General features: G+C 42.6%; 1 pseudogene; it reads left to right on the top strand.

Moving 5' to 3' along the window:
* Positions 1 to 888: 888 nt before the first annotated feature.
* LOC117458751 (ephrin type-B receptor 4a-like) overlaps positions 889 to 21894 on the top strand; it is a 61662-nt pseudogene continuing 40656 nt past the window's right edge.

Below are 21894 nucleotides of genomic sequence, written 5' to 3'. Positions count from 1 at the left end.
ACACTCAGAAGTAAAACCGGAAGTTGTGAACATCTGTTGTCAAAATAAAGGCTTAGAGCCAACCTGAATGGTGCGTGTGGAAAGAAACATGAGACAGTTGAGTCGGTTGCCACCTGAATTTGAGACAGAGAGAAGGAATAGACAGGGCTGGCTTGGTTTAGTGAAATTGCACCAAAACTATTGGTGCCAGAGTACCAGTTTACCTACATGTAAAAACACCTTGCTGGTGTAAACTGAAAACAGGTTACAAGAAAAATTGCTATACATAGGTCCTAGCATGAACAAAATCCTAGAATTTGTGTGCAACAGTGAGCATCAGCATGAACAAGCACCTTATATATATTTATACATATAGTCTACACAATATGGGTGGAAAAAGAAAGTGTCAACAGTATTTACAGTTCCAACCTAAGCTATATTCTAACGTAGGAGCTGTTTATATGATGTTTACATAAGGTGTTTGCTTGTGTAAAGTATATAGTATTGAAAGTATGGATGGTCTACACATATTATTGGTGTTCTCCAGAGCAATATGGCAAACTCCCAAGCACTCAGGATGAGGTTTATTAACAGGAAGATGTTCACGTACAAGGGGATTTGCCTTAGTGTTTTGATATACAGAAAGAAACAAAGACAAATGAATGAAAAATTAAGAACATAAATAGCAAATAAAAAAACAATACAATTATGAAAAAGAGAATGTAAAAGAATAGCAAACCTATCGGACCTGTAGACATATTGTTAGTATGTATAGCCAACAGTCATAATCTTGGATTTGGAAAACAACATCTTTAAATTATTTAATATTGTTTTCAAATAATTTGTTTCAATGGATTTTATTTTGAAGCAGCCCTCCGGAAACCCTGTATCTTATCGCGTTCGCCTGACTCTGCTGCTATGGAAACGGTAGTGGGCGGAGCTTGCTGGTGCCACTGGACTCCGGGTTTGATGCGGAGATGAAGTCCTCGGTGACCAGAAGACAGTAGTCAACCCGACACGCTACTTTAGCGCACAACTTTTAGTGTCCGCTGCTCTTCCAGCCTGCTGTCATACCCGGCGAAAACACAAGACATTTTGCTCTACTTTCAGTCATTTTTTGCCTTTTTATCTGGGCCAGGCTAGACGTGTCGTGCGGTATCCCCAATACCTTTCGTGGATTTCCCCACCCGCAGCCCAAATACTGTGGTGCTTTGACGGGAAAAAAACCTACTTTGGTGGATTGTTTCCCTACCATGAAGAGGACATGTGGAAGAAGGTACGAACCGACTGAAGAGGAGTATTTCTGCGCCTAACACAGATGCAGTGAAGGTGCCCTGGTTGCGGTTCAGCCTGCTCGGTCACCGTGCATTTTTGGGAGAAGTCGTGTGGAGCACAAAGAGCTTTTTAAAGCCGAGGACACAACAAGTTTGGACCATGCACCCGCTGTGTTGACAGAAGACTGAGCTGAAACACTGACGCGTGTTTCTAACTGTTGTTTTCACCACAACACAAAGTTGGGCAATCCACATAAGTTTTCAGGGTGTCCGCTTGCTATTTGCAGAACTGTACACGGGAAAAACGTGCTTTATACTCACATTAGTCTGAAACCGCAATTAGCCAAAGTGTATTTTTACTGCAGTGATTTGACCACCGTGTGAGAGGCTCCTGAACTGAGGTCCACTTTAAATGCGGACTGGTTTGCGGTCGGTGAGAGCACCGCCGAGCTGCCAGTGCTGCTTGATTTTTAATCCAAGGCTAACCAGAAGTCGTTTATTGTTTTACTACTTAGCACCAACACTATGGAGCTGACATACACGAGCATTGTCCTGCTGGGGTGCTTCTTCCTGGACTGGTTTCTCCTGGCTTCTGCAGAGGAAGGTGAGTCTCCAGTTTCTCTTTTTAAATGCTGCCTGGACTTGTTTTCTGTGGTTACATGGCTGAGAGACATGTCCAATTGGTATTACATCCTGAACCTCACTTTAATGGAGTGCAGGAAAACCACACAAATGTACAGTAGTGTATTCCATGCAAGGGTACGCAGGAACATTACCTAAATCTCAGGGGGGTAATCATAGACATATCATGGCAGGATGTGGTTGCAACCTCACTGATTAAAAGTACCTCATTTTACAGGCATAGTTTAATCCCAATATTAATGTCATCATGCAACTGTTGATACATTTATGATTGTTTCCCATGTATTCTTCTTCTGGATGTTGGCTTGTTTTTTTGAGTTTCTTCCACCCTGTTGCCAACAAATTGCTGCTATCTTCGGGAATTGGATTGTTAGACGTAGTCACTATTAGATTTCACTTTAGAGTCATCAAAGGATTGCACACTCACCCTTAATGAATACAACATTCAGTGCGTTTGGCTTGATGTGATTGTCTGTGGTTTGATGTAGAGATCTATGTGACACATTTAGCTTTTAGAAGAAAAAAAACATCACACACTTTGTATCAAATACACAATCTAGATCCTGAATTAATGTGTATTATTTTCTGGCAGCAGGCTTGACATTCACAGGCAATTTGTCCCGGATCAGCTTTGTGATCCCTGAAGGGGGGAAATAAGACAGTCGGAGACATTAGCTGTCATAATGTTAAATAAAATGCTGCTTTTACAGGCGAGTATAGCTCGACATCATCAGCATAACAACAAGGCCGGTGTCTGGATGATTGGCTTAATGCAGCGGGGGAAGAATGAGTCCCAGTGACAATAAGTATCAACTAGAAGGCCTGGGTGTTTATTTTATTTGAATCTACTGTCACATATTTAGCTTTTCGCAACATTAATGGGAACATGTCAGTACTGGAGTGAACTAATTTGGCGTAGTTAAGAATACTGCTGACAGAGACAACTTTCTGTAAATCCAGTGACAGAAAATGGCCTTTGGAAATAATAGGCCACTGTTTTACTGTGGATCAAAGGACCACAATTGGGTTTCTTGAAGAGCTGTTGAACAGTAGGCTTTGCAAAAGCACCTTGCTGCTGTGTAGGCCTGATGCTATTGTGTTCCTGTTAAGTCTACTCTTTATTCTCCATCATGCTATTCTTGGTCCCCACTGTTTGAGGCTTACCCACAGCTGCTAAAGGTGACATTGTAGGATTCTTTTTTTTAGATCATTATCCCTCACTTGTTAGCACCTCATTGTAAAAAAAAAAGGGAATTAACACATACACTTATTTCGACTCACATTGATAGAAAAGCCATTTCTCTGGCTACTGTCCAACTTGTAGGTATTCTGTGACTAGAAAAATAAATTCACCAAGAAAACATTGGGATCTTTAACAATGAGACTATTCCCCCAGTATGTTCATACCAATCAATAGTTGCTGTAAACAGGAACACCATGAACATGCATGGTTTCACATACTCTGTGGCAGGAACGTGAATCTGTCAACTGCTCCTGGCTTGAGTCTGAACGTCATGTATCCGCTGGTACTAAATGCCTCTTCTTTGAGGGTGTTGGGGATGTTAAGTTACCGCAGACTGAGAGTCTGAATTGTTGCGGGAAGAACCTTGTTGACTCTGTATTTCAAGAGAGAAGTTTGGGATTTTTCCCAGACTTTAAACATTTAGTCTAACTTCTCAGGGAGCCAGGGATCAGACCATTAAAGGAACTGAAGCTTCTTCTTCATCTGGGGCTGCAGGATCCACAGCAGGGGCCCTACATCTGACCCAACTCTGAGTTTATCTCCTTGGGACAAAAGAGATGCTTAGCCTTAGATTTAAGTGTGTGAAGCAAACAAATTAGCCGGTTTTTGGTGGCCGAATCATCAAACATGTCCCCTTTCTTTAGAATCAAGAGAAACCTCAGTTAAGATGGCTCCCATTCCGGTTTTTCTGAAGATGCTTGCTCCAAACCTGTGCAGCACACGCTCCATGTCGAGGACAGACATGTAGACGGGGGCTGAGGGGGTTGTATACGGTTTCGGAGACAGACTCCAGAACATCAGTGTGAACAAGATGTCTGGTTTCCATGTCTTGGGTAATGGCCCGCTCCACTGCCAGCACGCTCCGGATCATCCTCGCCCTTATTCTCCACCTAGTAGGGAATTCAGTAATGAACTGATGGGAGGGTAGATGAAGCTTACAGCCACCAAATCTCTCCTCCTTTCCCAACTAAAGGATAAAAGACTCACTTACACACACCACTTGCTCGTTCAGCCCTTGGATCTCTTATCCTTCTGTCTCCGTGAAGATTAAAACACAGACCTCCTTGATCAGATAATTACTTTGGCTGGAAATTAATAACAGGCTTTGGGTGGAAATTAGAAATGAGGATGCATGCACATCTTCGCCACACACACACAGGAAAAACAAACACGTTTTCGCCCCGGAATTGGAAAATGTAGACCTATCATGAACCAATGCTTTAATCTGGAAAAAGGCATACGCTTTTATCCAGTATTAAATCCCACTAATGTAGTCCAATTGCAATTTTGAAAACACATTTTCTGACATTACAGATGTAAGCTATAAATGTTTCTTATCCTCCCACACGCAGGCTCAACCTGTAAAGTACCCATTTTGTTTTCCTTCCGGCCCCTCGTTATTCCTAGCACATCCAGTTTTGCTCTCTTACCGATGGCACAACGCAGTCAGTGACAAAAGCACTGCAGTCTTTACCTGCTCAGTCCAGAGCCTAAATTATATTAACATCATTTTCTGTAGGGATGCAAAACTTGTCGGCTCTCATCTAAACTTAGAGGACAATTTTCCACCCTAGTGGGCGACGTACTCTCTCCTCTCCTGTCTATTGTCCACCACCCAAAGACATTTTATAAAAGCTAGTGCTACTGAATAACCTGTGTGATCATCTGAAGTCAAACAGCTTTGTCGACAGACACTCCTAACATATATGTTTCGATTTTTATCCGAATGTAGCCCACATTTCCACCTTGAATACATATACCCTGAAAGTGATAATTATAATTAATGTACATTTTAATCCACTTCTGTATAGCAAATAATAGATGACTGCATCAAAATAAACACTTATCATTGCGAGAAAATTATTTTTGAAACAAGCAAAACACAGAATGTTGCATCATCAGTCTAAGTTTAGACAACAGAAACAGGTTTTAGGACGCTTACAGTCTCCTAATGGCTCCAAAACCGATCTGATGTTTTCGTCTACCGCCATTTCCGTATAACTTCGATTGAGCTGAAGCTTCTGTGACGAATAAGTCAAACATTTTCTATATGTCATGATTCAATACGTAAGTCTGTTTCCATTGCAGTTGGTTGCATTCTGTTTTTAATGAAACACCAATTCCTCCATCTCAAACAAGCATACACACTTTTCTGGCAATATTTTCGATTTTCTTTATATCCCGTATTCCACTGTGTATTTTTCGTAGTGGAAATTGCTAAAAAAGCACGTAAATTGAAATGCACCTTGTCTACATTCTATTACATGTGTTTGATTCAACATGACTCATCAGTGGTGTTGGATAAGTATCTTGATGTATGAGTGTCTGCTGAACATCGCTGTCATGTAAAGGCGCTGTCTCTTTAGCTAAATTGATTGTTTTTGGCCTGGAGGCTTTTACTGAGTGCTGTTTTTACAGCGTTGTAAATTCATCTTTCTGTATATTGGACATCTCCTGCTACTGCAATATGTTACTGCAGCGGTTACCTCCCTCCATTTACAAATCATCTTTTCAAATAGCATGCAACAAGAGAGTGCAGCTGCCAGTGTGATTTGTTTAGCAGAACCCTGACTCGTTGAGAGGGTGAAAAACACTGAGAGCACTTTTTAGCCTCTGATGATGCATAGAGGGGTGTCATACTGTCTGTGGCAAAGTTTTACACACAGTAGGGGTTTGTCCCATTTCACCTTCTCCCAATCCGAAGCAAACCTAAAAAAAAAGAATTGACATTTACATATTTTGTTCTGCTGCCTTCATCCTGAGCACTAAGCTCACTCAGTAGATCTGCCAGCGGCCAAGTGGGAGGAATGAGATAACGGAGTAATAAATTCACACTTCCATTAGAGTTGCATGCTTTAAAACATATTGTAAATTTAAAAACAATATCTCCATACATATTTGATGCGGAGAAAGAATCATAAAAGCAGATGAATTTCCCTTCTGCAATGTGAGTGGGTTGACAGTGCACATTTCCCCACTAGCACAGGCTCACCGACATTTTCGTCAAGTGCTGGTGATTGGTCGGTCGGGTGGAAGCAGTGAGGAAATCCAATCTGCAAAAAAGACTACAACACTCACAGTAAAGCATGCTTGTTTACGTGGAATTTAAACATTGAAGGCTCATATTTACGTAACCGCTCTTATGTGGAAGGAAAGATCGACGTCAACCCACTAAAAACAAAAATAATCTTGCATTTCCTACACAATCTGTTTATTCTTTCGCCTCCTAAGCCCTCCGTGACATAACTAGCATGATGAATAGCATAATGCTTCTCAATCTAACTTAAAACTCAAACGCAGAAAGGATGTATCTGAGAGGCCTTCCTTGAGCCTCAATCCCTTCTTTCAGAGACATGTAGCCTTTTCTTTTGCTACTCTTTCCACGTCCTCTGTCTCCTTGATGTTTGACTGGTGCTATGCTGTTTTCTCTTGCTGACTGTCTCCCCTGCCGTGGAAATGTGGATCGTTTCCCAGAAATCTTTATAAACGGAACCGAATTTTATAAGAAAGGGATTAGCATTTAAAGCAACCTCCCCCTCTCTGAAAGCCTGTAGCCCATCCTCCTCAGTACCTCAATCCCATGATTAGCTTCCTCAAGAGTTAAACAGGCATCCAAGTGCCACAAGTACCCTCAGTCCGTGTCTTTTCTCCCTCACCCCCCCTCCTCTATCGCTGTGAAGGATGCATATGGCACCCGGGAATTGCAGGTGGATGATATTTTAGCTCGGTGAGAGGATTCAACCCGAGCCCATACATTCATGTCAGGCTTTCACTTTGGAGAGCCAGTCTGTCCTCCACCCACACGCTCCTCTCTGAGGCTGCGGCCCCACGAGGACGAATTCGGTCGTTTGCGTTACTGTTTAGTGTCATATATACCGTTCGGCCACACGAGGACGACCGAATATGGCACTAAACGACTGAGGAAACGACAACGGGTCCCAAGGTGGATAGAAATGCATACGCCACTCTCTGGGGGGTCAAACGGCTCCGTGTGTGTGCCCTATACGGACATTTTCAGATCACTGATAGTGATTGCGCAATAGCCCCGCCTCTCCCCACCTCTTCTGCTCACCTCCGCTTACCCCGCGCCATTGCTGAAGTGTTTCGCCACCAACAACAACAACAATGGCGGATCGCAGAGTTGCTATCGTGCTCCGGACGCTATTGACCATGCTACAGTTGTGTGTGCAACATCTACAGCAGGACATGGAGAACATGACCTACATATTGCTAACACTACAGCGGGGAATAACCAGAAGGGCAACCAGGCGAAGATTTTGGGTAAGACCCGGCAGAAGCAGCACTTGGTGGGACAATTTTGTCAATGGCGTTATCGTGGATGATGAATGGAGGGAGAACTTCCGCATGTCTAGAGCCTCTGTCGTCGCCCTGACCGAAGAACTGCGCCCATATATCGAAAGGCAAACAACAAACATGAGGGCACCGATTGATCCACTGAAAATGGTTGCGTTAATGCTGTATTACCTGAGCGATGGGGGGAGGATGCGGAAGACTGCTAACGCCTTCGGTGTTTCGCGCCAGGCTTTGTCCCTCATTATGAGGAAGACATGCAGAGCGATCTCCATCCACCTGGGTCCAAAATATATCAAGCTGCCTTTTACTGAGCCCGAGACCGCGGATCTGGTTGAGGGGTTCCATTGTGCGCATCGCATGCCACAATGTTTAGGAGCAGTGGACGGAACCCACATCGAAATCAAGCAGCCATCTAACAACTCCACTGACTACATCAATAGGAAAGGCAGATATACCCTTAATGTACAGGCCGCCTGTGATTACAAATACCGATTCATGGATGTCGTGGTAAAGTGGCCTGGGAGTGTGCATGATGCACGGGTCTTCGCTAACTCAAAGCTAAACATGTACTTGAAAACTGGAAAGATCCCTGCTCTGAGAAAACAGATTGTGGATGAGGAAGAGGCCATACCAATTTATCTTCTTGGGGATCCAGCCTACCCACTGCTGCCGTACCTGATGAAGGAATATGCAACCGGTGGCTCCACAGTTCAGGAACAGTACTTTGGGCTAACTTTGTGTAGGGCACGTATGGTCATTGAGTGTGCTTTTGGTCGCCTCAAGGCCAGATTTGCTGCACTCAGAAGGCCTATGGACATAAACATGGTTGACCTGCCCCATGTCATTTACTCCTGCTTTGTCCTCCACAATTTTTGTGAGGCCAGTAAGGAGGCTGTGGATGATCAATCTGTGGTGGGAATAATTCAAGGTGAAAGGGATGTACAGCCTCCCACACAGAGCAATAGGTATCTCACTGACAGTAATGAGGTGGAGGGAAAGAGAGTGAGGAGAGTGCTTACGGCTTACATTGACCCGTAGGACTACATAAAAGACAGACTGTATTTTTTTGACAGTCTGTGTGTAGTATTTTTTTTGGGGAAAAGATGTGTTAAGATCTAATAAACATTCTTTGTTACATTCACTGTGCAGCTCCTTCAGTGACAGGTTTTTGTTTTTTTGTACTTAGTACTTCTTAATGTATGTAACATTACGCTACAAAATATGTGATTCTCCAATGTTCAAAGTGTGAAATTAAAAATAAAATTGGCTGCAACTACTTCCAGACTTTCTTTGAACATAAAGTGCAACAAATGTGCAAACGCAGTATCATATATATTTATACTTTCCCATAAGGACCCAACGTGGCACGGTGTCACATGAACTTTAATGGTCTGGAAAGCTCCTTATAAATCTTTAGCCTTTATTTTATCTCATTACATTACATGTCACTTGTTAGACACTTTTATCCAAAGCGACTTACATACTCAATACTGTGGACAATTCCCACAGGTGCACTTTGGGGTGAAGTGTCTCAGGGACACAACGACATGTGCAGTGGGGTTTTCTGCCACACGCAACAACAGGCTGGCTAACAGTTGTTTGCTGAAGTTTTTAAAGGAGAAACATATTAAGTGTTACTGAGGGTTAGAAGGGGGGCTTTGATATAGTTTCTTTGTCCCATTTTAGTACTCTAAGTAGGTCTAAATGATTTGTAAAACATAAGTAGTTCATTCTATTTAGACTGATATTGCTGTTGAGATATTATTAATGATATTGGAGGGAGAAATTCTTTGTTAACTATCATGTTGGGATTTTTATACAATATAATACAGTTTTACATCTAAGCAGAGGCTCATGCAATATTAATATCGCACAACCCCTTATTAAGATTCTGATAAAATCACAATTAATTGTTCATGATAACCACTCTCACGCCTCCCTCCCACAATCTCATGAAGTCCCTAACACTGAGCAGTCTGGTGGGTCATGGTCCAGGACATGTGATATTGTGTTGCCATAACAATATAATTAAATGTCTTGGTCAAATTGATATGAAACAACCAATGAGACAAACATCGCTGTGACACTGATGTTCCATCCTGACTTGGAGTGACATATATGCACGATTAAAAATATGGTTATGATCTGCTCAGTTAATTTAGCTGATTCAATTATAGTAAGTTAATATATCCTTTATTCTTCAGTTCAAACAATGTTCAAACCAAAAACGCATCCTCATTAATGAAGTTATGAGTTATTTAAATAAACTTAAGCTCACTGCTTTATCAGTCAACGTGGCCAGTAATAGATAGGCCACTGACTGTAATGAGGGAAAGACAGTAAAGAGTGCTTGCGGAGTACATTGACATGAAAGACAAGACTGTTATTTTGCAAGGTTTTTATATTAAGAAAATGTGCACGAGCTATAATGTCCACATTTCACATGTTCACAGTGCAACAAGGAATAGCCTTGACTGGCAACACAAATAGGGACAAACATATTCACTGCAATAAAAAGTTATATAATACAAAATAAAATAAAAGTAAAATACACTACACATACACTAAAGCTCTGTGCTTTAATAGTCTTCTGGAAATAGTGACTGCCTGTAGGAAAACTGAGATGGTTGCCGTGGGGGGTCAGAGGTCATTGTGTGCAGGTGTGGTGTAGAGGGGTTTGGTGTGTAGGCAGGCTGTGGACTTATATGCCGGTACGGTGACTGTCCCGGGAATTGTCCACCGCTGCTACTGTGGGGTGGCGCATGCATTAATTCCCTCATCAGGGAAAAGCCCTCCCGAATGTTCTCATTCATCTGCTGGAAGCTTTCTGCATTGCGGATGGATGTTTGCTCCATTAGCTCCACCATCCTCCTTTTCAGTTTTAGGTCTTCCTGCACGGCATGGTCAGCTGGAAGCTTTCTCCTCAGGCGGTCACTTCTGTGGCCGTTCAGCTGCACCTTGAATAAACCAGAGAATTTTTTTATTATTACACAATAGGACCATAGCCACCAGATATCATAAGACCAAAGGCATGTTGTGAGTGAAATAGCTTTCAATACCTTCTAGTTTTACAAATACAACAGCTTTCAATACCTAGACCCTCCAGAAAATCGCGAGAGAGAGAGTGTGATTAAAATAGCCCAATTGCTTTTACAATAAATACACATTGAATGTGTTTAATTGAATAGTAAAGAGGTTTAACGTTAGTGGCAGGTTGTGTGTGAGAGAGAATAAATAAATAAGACAGAGCCCAATATTTATTTTTCCCGCATATTTCGCAACTTTCCGCACATTTCGCAACTCCCCGCAATTTCACCGCATACAATCACATAAAACCCCGCATGTTTGATCGCATAATCAAGTATTTTAGCCCGCATAATCAAGGATTTTAGCCCGCATAATCAAGGATTTTTGCCCGCGTTTTTCTGGAGGGTCTACCTTCTACTTTTACAAATACAACAGCTCTCAATACCTTCTAATTTTATAAAGCTTAAACATGTTCAGTTTTTCTGTGGAAGGTACTCTATCGTAGTATGTAGTCCGTTAAGCTTGAAATAATGAACATACCTGGAGCAGATCCCTGCGATGCTGTATAACCGCAGCAGCTGGCAGACTTCCGCTGGATTCGCTCGACTCAGGTGAATCGTTGGAACGCTCCAAACTCCGGGGTGAAGTAGACGACTCTTCCAGGTCCCCCGTCTCGATGCCCGACGTAAGGCTGCGCGTAGCAGGCGAGCCACCCCAGACCTCTTCACATAGCTCAAAAAACATGAGCACAACACGTCCTTGGCCACTCCGACGCCCAGTGTCCACCGCATGCCTGTACTTCATGCGGATTTGTTTCAGCTTGGCGGCAAGCTGGGCCTTTGTAATGGCGCCCACGCCGTGAGGGAAATCCTTCCCTGTGTCGGTCGTTGGATACTGCGCCTGAAATAAATCGACTATATCGGTATATTTGGTCTTGCAGGACTCCCAGTCAACATTCTCCTGTATTTGAGTGGTTTTGTATTCCAATGTGACCCTAAGTAGAAGTTCTACCTCATCATCAGTCCACGAAAACACTTCCTTTCTTGCCTCAGCCATCTTCTACCTTGTTTGTTTGTTTGTTGTGTGCCTTACACATCCGGGGGGGATCTTATACTCGCTGCTTGTGGAGGAAGTTACAGCGCCACGTAGAGGCTCCTGCATATGTACTGCAGCTTCTCCAGCGGTTGGAGCTCAACGGAGCGGTCTCGTGTGGGCAGACACTATCCAGATAATTATTGCGTGTGGGCGGAAGCCGTTTGCGATTGCGTTTGCGTTAATCCTATGTGTTTAGCCGTTTTCGTCCTCGTGGGGCCGCAGCCTGAGAGTGGGACACAATGGGGACAGGCTGCAGCAGAGAGGGAATGAGGCCACAGCCTATCAGCCATAAGCACCAAGGAGAATGGCACTTTCAGAGGGATGGGGGCTCTCTTTGAAGTGAGTCAAGGAGAGATGGGGAGACCGGCGTGAGTCGACGAAATAGAATGAGCAAGTGCCGAGAGGGCAAGGAGGGTGCAAGTATGTGCACGCCTGCACACTGCATAATGAGAACAGTATGTATAGTGCCTATTTGCATTCAGTAATCAGACACACCTGGGGCCAGATATGCGAGATTTATGCGATGGGATGAATATGGGATTGTAAAAAAGGGATTAAAAAGGCGTTTAATTAGGAGACAACAAATGAGAAGGAGCTATTTATCGCCGGTCCATCTTTCTCATTTATCTCGCACGCCAATCACAGAGGAACACTGGGCATTGTGCTGCAAAACATCTTCAGTGAAGCGCCATTGTTGTCTTGTGCCGGTTTTTGTCGTTACATTCAAAAATAGAATGAAATCTTCAAGGGGAGTAAAAGCAACACGGGGCCCAGCGACGAACCGTCAGAGGCTGGATGTGCGAGAATTGATTAGAAAAAAAGCAACCTTAATGTAAAATAAATCTCCGTTTGAAGCATCAGTGGGCTTGATTCGATTTCTTTGCGTCTGGGACATTTTCATCCCTACATCACAAGTTGACCTACATCTGGTGTTTGATATGCCCGTTTTAAGTTCAAATTCAATTCACTTGGTTTCGACATCAACCGCAAGACCCTCGTGACTATTTTGCTTCCACCTTTATTCTGAATGTCTCCCAGGGCCTGCTTTCTTATACCAGCGGCAGAGACATTCCTGTGCGCTAGCTGCCCTCCTACTGCCTGCACGCAGCTCAGAGCTTTAAGGGGAGTCGTGCTCCAAATAGGAGTGGGTCAGTTCACATAAAGAAGCATTAAACACCTTTATTTGGCAGCTTGGTATCTTTATATATAAGTGGTGTTGCTCACACAATCTTCTTTCTGTCATGTTTTTACCATTTCTTCAATGATTACTGATTGCTTTCTCTGCTCGACTCCATCCAATCATTTGAAGTACAGTCTTTGTATAGTTGACTTCGGTCAATCTCTCAGAGACTGGACTAAAGTGTGGTTTTGAAATTCAGCGTCAGCGTGACCTACTGAATTCCCCTCCTTGCTTAAAACATAATGTAGCTTGCGGATGGAGGAAAATGATGCTCTATCACTGCTGTAGAGATGAATTCCTCTTTATCTGATATATATATATTGGTCACACAAACACCCAGTCGCAGGATATGGAGGAGCTATGCACAGACTGATGAAGAGAATTAGCTCTCAGTGCGCCTGTTCATGTTTGAATATTTAAAAGCGCGTCAGAACACAAGTGAAAATTCTCGATGAGATTCTGTTTTCTTGTATCTCTACTTAGATGTGTCAATCTTAAGATGGTTTATTTAGCTGGAGTCTGCACTGTTAGCTTCAAGCTGTCCACCACCCACTGCAGATTAGTCACTGAACGCTGTGTGTGTGCGTTTTCTGCTGAAAGATTTCCTTTCCCCCCCCCATTTGTATTATAAGCCGCGTTCACACTGCGGTTCTTTTCCCACAAAGGTTCATGCGAACTTAGTTCATGATCGCGTTCACACCAAAAAGAGCCGGTACTAAAAGTAGTTCATGCAAACCTTTTTACCCCCTCGAAAGTCCCTGCTAGAGAGCAGGGACTTTCGAGCGGCTCTTTTTTGAGAAAAGAGCTATATTTCTGATTGGCTGGGCGGATTTCAAACCACGCCCCGTAAAACTCCCAAAAAGTTTTGTGAAGCCGCCATTTTATTATCCTCGCATTAGCATTATTAGCATTAGCATTAGCCCAGCGCAGAAACGCAGAGAGACTAACTTATGGCAACACAAAATAAAACATGGGAGCGGTGGAGATGAGGAGGTGTCGGCGTTCTGGCGATTTACTCGGAAGGCTTCAGTAGAAGCTGCTGGGACTCCCAGCAGCTTCTACTGAAGCCAGTCCCCAACTCCGGGGACTTCCGGCCGGGGACTTTGGGCGGCAGTATACGCCGTGAAGTGGGTTGCGACCTGCCAGTAAACCCAAAGCAGAAGAAGAAGAAGTGACGTCAGCGGCTTCATTTGCCTAATCCACCCCCAGGGACTTTTTCTGGTGTGAACGCGATCTGTACTTAGTTCATGCGAACTAAAGAGCTCGCATGAACTAAGTTCGCATGAACCTTTTGTGGGAAAAGTACCGCAGTGTGAACGCGGCTATAGATGCTGCTTCAGTAAAGGCTTTGATAACACAGTTATAAACTACGGCAGTAGACATTTTTGGGGCTCATTGAGAGTTGTTAAATGAGTCGCAGTGATATATAGAGCTGTGTGGGTTTTTCATCAAGCCGGTATTGAAATAACATAGTTCACCTATAAGTTAATAAAATGTCTAGCTTTTCTGCTCTAATGGGAGTCAATTTTACTGCTGCAACTCTATACCATATAATTCCAGCCCTGTATGTAAACACACTACTACGTATTGGAACTGATCCCAGTCCTTTCTGTTCATGATGAAGTGACACAAGACGTGCTAATAATTCATCTTTACGTGTCGTTTTCTAACTGGCAAACTATTTGGTGTGATGATTGGAAGACACGGTAAACACGGGGGTGGCAGAGTTCCCCGCTGCTTAGGAAGATCATCCCAGATTTCATCGCTGCGTGTTCCAGAAGTGTCCACCCTGCAGGGGTGCCAGTCTTTGACTCCCCCTGACCTCAGGCCCCCTCAGTGGACCTGAGAAAACAGGACGATGAATATATTCCTGAAGGATTGAGAAAGTGTTTGAAAACAACACATAACCTGCACTTTGTCATGGTGCTTGTGCTGCGGTGACACGGTTCTGCTCTCCGGCTTCACACACCATCAGCTTCCTTCAAGACTTCTTTGGAAGGGATGCAACTTGAGGCTAGTTGGTTTGTAGAGTGAGGGCAGGGCAGAGTGCAGCGAGATGATGTATGATAGCTCCCAGGCATGGAGCAGCGAAGAGTCTGAAGAAAGCTCAGACCTGCGTTTTGTTCAAGAGGGCAAACAAAACATATCGACAGCTTTCTATGTACGTTTTCTATCTATCTTAGTTCTATGGTATTGCCCTTCCACTTAATATGTATTTCACTGAAGGAGTTGCCTGATTTAGAGATATTTTTGAATTAGATGTATTTTAGTTTTGAGTTGCCTTATTTTCTCCTCAACTCTGTCAGCCTTTGACGGCATCTAAGAAAGTAAAGCATTTGACCAAAAGCATCAGCACAGAAATCCTCTTTTGAAATACTGAAAGTCGGGCTGCTCAATTCATCGTATTTGAAACGCAATTACGATTTTGGCTTGCAACGATTACGAAAACAACGTAATCGAAATAAAAATGATACTTAAAGTTCAGGGTAATCCACTGTTAAAAATATACTGTTACATTTTTTTTCAATAAATGGATGTTTTCAAAGTATTTCATAATCGTGATATCCATTATTGACCCAAATAATCGAGATTATGATTTTTGCCATAATCGAGCAGCCCTAACTGAAAGGCTACAATGTGTCAGTCTACTAAAGTCCTATCCATCTTGTAAAATCAAGGTTTCTCTAAAGAAATAATCCGTTTTTCAAGCTCATAAGTTTTATAATGATATATTCCCTTCGACTCAGACTCCAGCAGATGCATTTCTTTGCAGCTACATAATGATGAATATAGATGTGTCTGGTACTCCAATCAATGTGACCCACTTTTCTCCTCCTACGGAGCTACAGCAGCAGGTAAGAGAACTAGATGCATTAACACAAAAACATGTTGAATAAGGATTAAGGATAAGCAAAAGGATTGTTATAATTATCTAAAGAAACAAGTTTAAAAAATATATATATATGGAGGGCAGAGGAAAATAATTGTTTTAAAAGACGGAAGAATGAGACATGTAGGAGAGAGAATTTTAAAAGATACAACAAGTCGTGGATAGATATGCTACAATTAATTAGTCGACGAATAAATCAGTAAATAACAGAAAACACCTCGTGGTTTCGGCCTCCCAAATTTGAGGATATAATCGCACACAATAGTAAATAAGATTGTGTTTAGGCTTCTTGATCCGCATTATTTCCTGTGTACTCTCTTTTTATATCCTTTATTTTAAGACGGCATATCTTGGGGAAAAGCAGAGGTCTTAAAAAGTGCGGTATACCCTGCTTAAAAATACACTGAGCTGATAAAAAGTCTTTTAAACTTTCCCTTTGTAATTCATTCCTCCTCCTCCCGCTCCTGATAGGATTCTGTATCAGGAAGCCACCAGGGAGTTGGTGTAGCCTGCAACAATGTTCTCAAGAAGCCTTTCACGTTTTCACAGAGTCGGGTTATTTTTGAAGGGGGATTGAGAAAGTGGTGCCCGTAATTGGAAGTAGCGGGAGGTGAATTCACTCGGTGCCAGATCGATATTCCAAAGTAGCTGAAATGTGCTGTATGAGAGATCCACCGAACGATGTGTTTAAGGCTCGGAGTTCTTAGAGGCGTCTACTTAGAACTGAATGATTAACAATTTAACAGGAATACGTTTTTGTCCTTCTTCCTGTCGTTAAATAAATAGTCAAATCTATTGCTTTCACTTCTTCTTGCCAATATTCGTCAGTTCCTGCTGAGCAGATGTCCAACAGAAAACACTTTCTATAATTACACGCTCTATAATTACACGCTCATCTATTTCCAACCAGTCATAGATGTCACCTCCCTGAATATAATGTTCATTTTTCATCCGCTGCAGTCTCTTTGGGAGTATCTGTGGCCTCTGAGATATGTTGTGGATTATGTTTGTCCAAGGGAGGGAAGCAGTCCAAGATGCACGCAATGTTCAGCAGCTGACACTGGGTCAAGCCTCATTACTCCGAGGCAGTGATATAAAAAGCCACAGCACCAAGTCTTTGTCTCATATGCTCTGAACCTTCGTACTTCATTTTGTGCAAGGGTCAACACTTTTAATACCAGCGTGTTTAAAGTAAATATTCGCTTTGAACTTGTGCCACTTTAATAATGCGACCGTTTCCCCCCCACTTTACCGCATTTAATCAAAAGGGAATGGCAATGAATCGTGGATGTACCTTTGGGCCTGCTTTAATCAACATTTGTTTTGTGTTCCAACACCGGAGAGAAGCTTGTTTTGAAATCCTTACCTCTGTTGTGGTTCATGGATGTATTCATATTTAACACTGAGCTACAATTATAAAAGGTGATTAGCCGAGGGATCAGAACGCATGTTCGGCTTGAAAACGACTAACTCAAAAGAGTCTCAGTGCTGTAGTGAATTAATTATGAAGAGCTCCGCGACGGATTGGGGAAATCTGTGTCCAGTGAGTCTGTGATGAGTTGTACTTAATCCTGAGTGCTTTGGGTCAGTCGGTTTCCGTCTCAGCAGCGTCACATCTTTGGTTTCTGTCCAAATTGAAACTCCCTCCCTAACTGGGTCACATCCTGTCCTGGGACAGAGACCAACCACAACACTTATTGATATGCGTCCCTTCAGACAAGAAAGAAAACAGTGTCAAACATTAACAGCTTTTCTTCGTCTCACTCCTTTCATCTTACGTACTTCATGACAAGCAGTTAAAGTCGCTGAGCTCATCAGCAGGTCAGAAGGAGGCTTTTGTTATGCAGGAAACAAGGGGTTAAACAGTGTGCATGTGAGTGATGTGCTTGTTGGCAGCCGTCCCCCAACCAGAACAGGAGACGGGAAGGGGACAGGAACTACAGGAAGCCGAGGTCTAATCTCAGTAGACACAACTCTGTCAAAGACACACAAACGGAGCATAAGTTGTTATGTTCACGTGCAAACACCAAACCAACGCTGAAAATATCGTGAAGGGAAATCATTTTTGCCATTTGCATTCTTCACGTGCTATTTAGTAGATAACCTGAGTGCCAAGGACGTCCCAAATTAGCATTTGTATAGATTAACCGGCGTTATTCTTTGTTACGTGTAGGGTTGGGTATCGTTTGAATTTCCACGATTCCGATTCCGATTCTACTTTTCGATTCCGGTTCTTAACGGTTCTCAATTCCGATTCTTTGAGGGGCAGGGTAAAAAAAATGATTAAGTTCTTGAGAAAAACAAGCATATCTGCCTTCTCAGGCATACCAGGAAGAAATGTTTGAACATTTTAAAGCAAAATGCTTCAATCTGGTGCACTTTAAGCAGAATTACTAGAGACTATATCTAGGGGGTACATAAACACCCATATGAAAAAGATCGGTTTACATTTGAATAATTAAATAAGTATGTGAGCATAACCAATAACAAATACATGTAACGTATTTTATGTTTGTTGTTCATTCATATCTTATTTTACTATTTTATCTATGCATATTTTTTTATCTCTCCAGTTTAAAACGATATGTCTGGTTTACTGTCCTATAGTATACATTGGAATGATTTCAAACCTGTTTTATCCCAATAATTATAAAGGAGTGCCTTGGAAATATGTGTTTACATAAATTGTGATCAAAACGTTTGAGACGCACTGAGATAACTTAGACTAAAGTGAACTATCTAAACACTCAGAGTCCTTTACCTCACTGAGATGTAGTTATCAGCCTCAGTCTGACTGGAGAGGACTCTCCCTCCACATCATTGTAGACACATATTACAGGGCTCTCAAGTTTTGAACAGAGTTCAGAGTGAGATTTTGGCAGCGGCGGGGCTTTGGGTGGGGACGGTGGTCTTATCTGATAAATGACACATAAATTCATACAAATAAAAACATATTTATTTCATTCTTAGTGTGTGTGTGTGTGTGTGTGTGTGTGTGTGTGTGTGTGTGTGTGTGTGTGTGTGTGTGTGTGTGTGTGTGTGTGTGTGTGTGTGTGTGTGTGTGTGTGTGTGTGTGTGTGTGTGTGTGTGTGTGTGTGTGTGTGTGTGTGTGTGTGTGTGTGTGTGTGTGTGTGTGGTGTGTGTGTGTGTGTGTGTGTGTGTGTGTGTGTGTGTGTGTGTGTGTGTGTGTGTGTGTGTGTGTGTGTGTGTGTGTGTGTGTGTGTGTGTGTGTGTGTTTTGTTGTAGGTGTTGGTGGCAACCCTCTCCGCGTCGGCATTAGAGTGAGGGAGCACTAGAACAAATTGAGCTATTTTAGTGAGCCTCCCAAACTGGCTCAAACCGGTCACCTTTAAAAAAAAGGAACCAAGAGACTCTATTACTCAAATGCTTTGCTTTTGATTTCAATTGATTATGTGTATGTCATGTGGTGCCAAATATTTCTTACCTTGCACTTGATTGAGGACATACTCCCCCAAAACTCCTCAACATTAAAGGTGGTGGGATCTTGGGGCATGGATGGGGATATCCATCAGCTGATATTCCAGGAACTCCTCACACACCTTCAGTGTGAGAACAAGTTTTTAGAGAGTACTTGTCCATGGACAAGTGAGTTTGGAAATGTACTTGTCCGAATACATTTTTCACTTGTCCAGAATGGACAAAAATTGGGGCCACTGGAATCTTCTTCTTCGTCATCGTATTTTACATTTTCCCACGGTTTTTATGACACCGCTAACGCAAGTGAGCGGTAAGATTTTACCGCATCACGCATAGGGTTGGATTTTAACGATTCCGGTTCTGCTTTTCGATTCCGGTTATTTTCAGTTCCGGTTCTTTGAGAGTGTAAAAATAAGTCCCATGACAAACTGGGAGAAAAATATATTTATGAAAACATTAAGTCAAATCTGTATTCCTATTTACAAATCACATACTGTTTAATTTCTTACGGTTATTGAATACAATTATATACAAATAATCTCTGCATTGTTTAGTTAGTTCTAAGTGGTGCAGTTTGAGAATGTACAGTTGGCCCAGTCTCCTCTGATGTTACACTGCCTGTGAGACAGAGTCCAACCACACATGTCCAACACATAGGACATAACCTAATAATAATGATAATAATAATAATAATAATAATACATTATATTTATAGCCTATAGGCCTAGCGCTTTTCTACAACGCAAAGACGCTTACACACGTCCTGCAATACACATGCTGCAGCTGCTCACTGTTTGTAAAAGTAAAGAAATAGTATTTTCATTTCAATAATGTACTTTCTATACCCTGCTTCATAAACAATACTGACATCCTGCTCCTCCGAGTCTGGGGGTCCGGGGATGTGAGGACAGCGCGAGGACAGACAGGGAGGCTGCTTCACTTCATAAAGGAAATGGTGGTTAATATTAACAACACAGGAGTTAAAACGCTTAATAACCTTCATTACGTGTTAGAGAAAGAACATAAGAAAGTTTGACAAAGATGAGGCTGTTAAACGGGCAGCGGATCCGCTGTGTGTAGAGAGAGAGAGAGAGAGAGAGAGAGACGCTGAGCCGCTGAGCCGCACCGTGCAGCGATCAGCTGATACGGAGCATAGAGAGAGAGAGCTGCAGTCCGCGGGGCTCGGCCTCGCCTCCTGTCCTCACAACTCTTATTAATCCCGGTACCGGAAAAATTGTTATTTGTTCCTACTCGGAACCGAGTGTTGCTTCCCAGCCCTGCCACTGTGCTACACTTCCCGCCCCGCTCCGCCCCGTCTAACTGTAAAGAAAGCGGCGAGATGCATTTCCTTAGGAATCGACAAGCAGAACCGAAACTAACACTTCTAAATCAAAGTATTGAAATCCTGGAAAATGTTGAAACCCTTACCTGTCTATAGAGAGGTGAAGTCCCTCCCTTTCCGGGAGCCTCCATGGGACCCCGGAAGCGTAAAATTATACATTGAAGTCAATGGAGAGAGAAAGGTTATCTTTTGATCCCGTTTGAATTGTGCCACGAATGACACATATGATGTTTGTCAATTTAAAAGAATATTTTGCAAGTCAAAAAAATTAAAATGTGTCGTAAAACTGTGAAGTTACACATTTTTTTGTGTGAAACCGCTGAGTGAACTACAGGTCTCTTGGTCTCGCACAATACGCGTCACCATCACAAAGATGGCCGTCACGTTAGCAAATTTCACCTGTTTCTTTCAGAATGAGAATAAAAGTATAAAACGAGGTGACTACAAGTCTGGACACGTTGAGAGCTGTACATACACAAAAGGGGAGTTATTCGGTTCTGTAAGAGCAGCGGGACCGGCTTTACAAGATGTTGGTGAGTAATATGAGTGCAATGTGTAACGTTAATGTCAGCTAGCTAACATTAGCTAACAAGGTACACTAACGTGTTTTGTTTCAGTAACTAGTTTTCTCCTTTAGAACTTCGTGGTCTGTGTGTGCTGTGGATAACATTAGTGTTCACAAGAACAAGGTATACTCCCGTGTTTTGTTTTAGTTGCTCTTCAGATTGAAACGGCCAGTTTTATATCGACTATACTGTATGTGTGATCTCCTTTTACATCTCGTTGTGTCATTTGAGTTTATTTGCTGTGTGTAGATTGTTAGGAGATTTAGTGGACCACTCGTCCGCTTTCTTAAATCTCCTCGCGTCCCTACACAAGCCGTTATCTTACATGGAGGAAACCCAGAGCATACAAGTAACCGTTTAACAATAATCCACTTTAATGGTAATATACAATGCAATACAATCAAATACATTACCATACACAACCATATCGTATCAGATGTGTAATGTCAGGAGTTTGGCCTACTCCTGGCTCCTGCCCACAGGCCGCCAGACCTCCAGTCCCAGCGACGCGAGAAGAGAGAGAGAGAGGCACACAGCGGGGTTCCTGTCTAAATACTTCGCTGACCAGAGGAGGAGTTATCTGCGCCTCCCTTCCAGACCAGTGATTGGCTGCCCAAATTAGTATCAACAGCTCACATCTTAAGTCCCCAATCCCAGTGGCTCAGCTTCCTTATCACAGGGATCTGAGATGACTGTATGTCAACTCCACACCTTCCCCCTCTTCCTTTGTCCTCACAAAACCAAATGTTCACAGGCCCCCAAAAACAGTTCACAGTTTTCTTACTCAAATCATTTTCAAGCTTCTTCACAGTTTGCATGAATACATACAAATATTTCCTTACAATTCCCTCTTTTGCACTCTTAAAAAAGAGAGTGCAATTTACACAAGGCACTTGCAAAAAAC

Source organism: Pseudochaenichthys georgianus, chromosome 14, assembly GCF_902827115.2.
Source record: "Pseudochaenichthys georgianus chromosome 14, fPseGeo1.2, whole genome shotgun sequence".
Lineage (NCBI taxonomy): Eukaryota > Metazoa > Chordata > Actinopteri > Perciformes > Channichthyidae > Pseudochaenichthys > Pseudochaenichthys georgianus.
The sequence above is the reverse complement of the archived record's forward strand: the minus strand, read 5'-3'. Positions and strand labels throughout refer to the sequence as shown.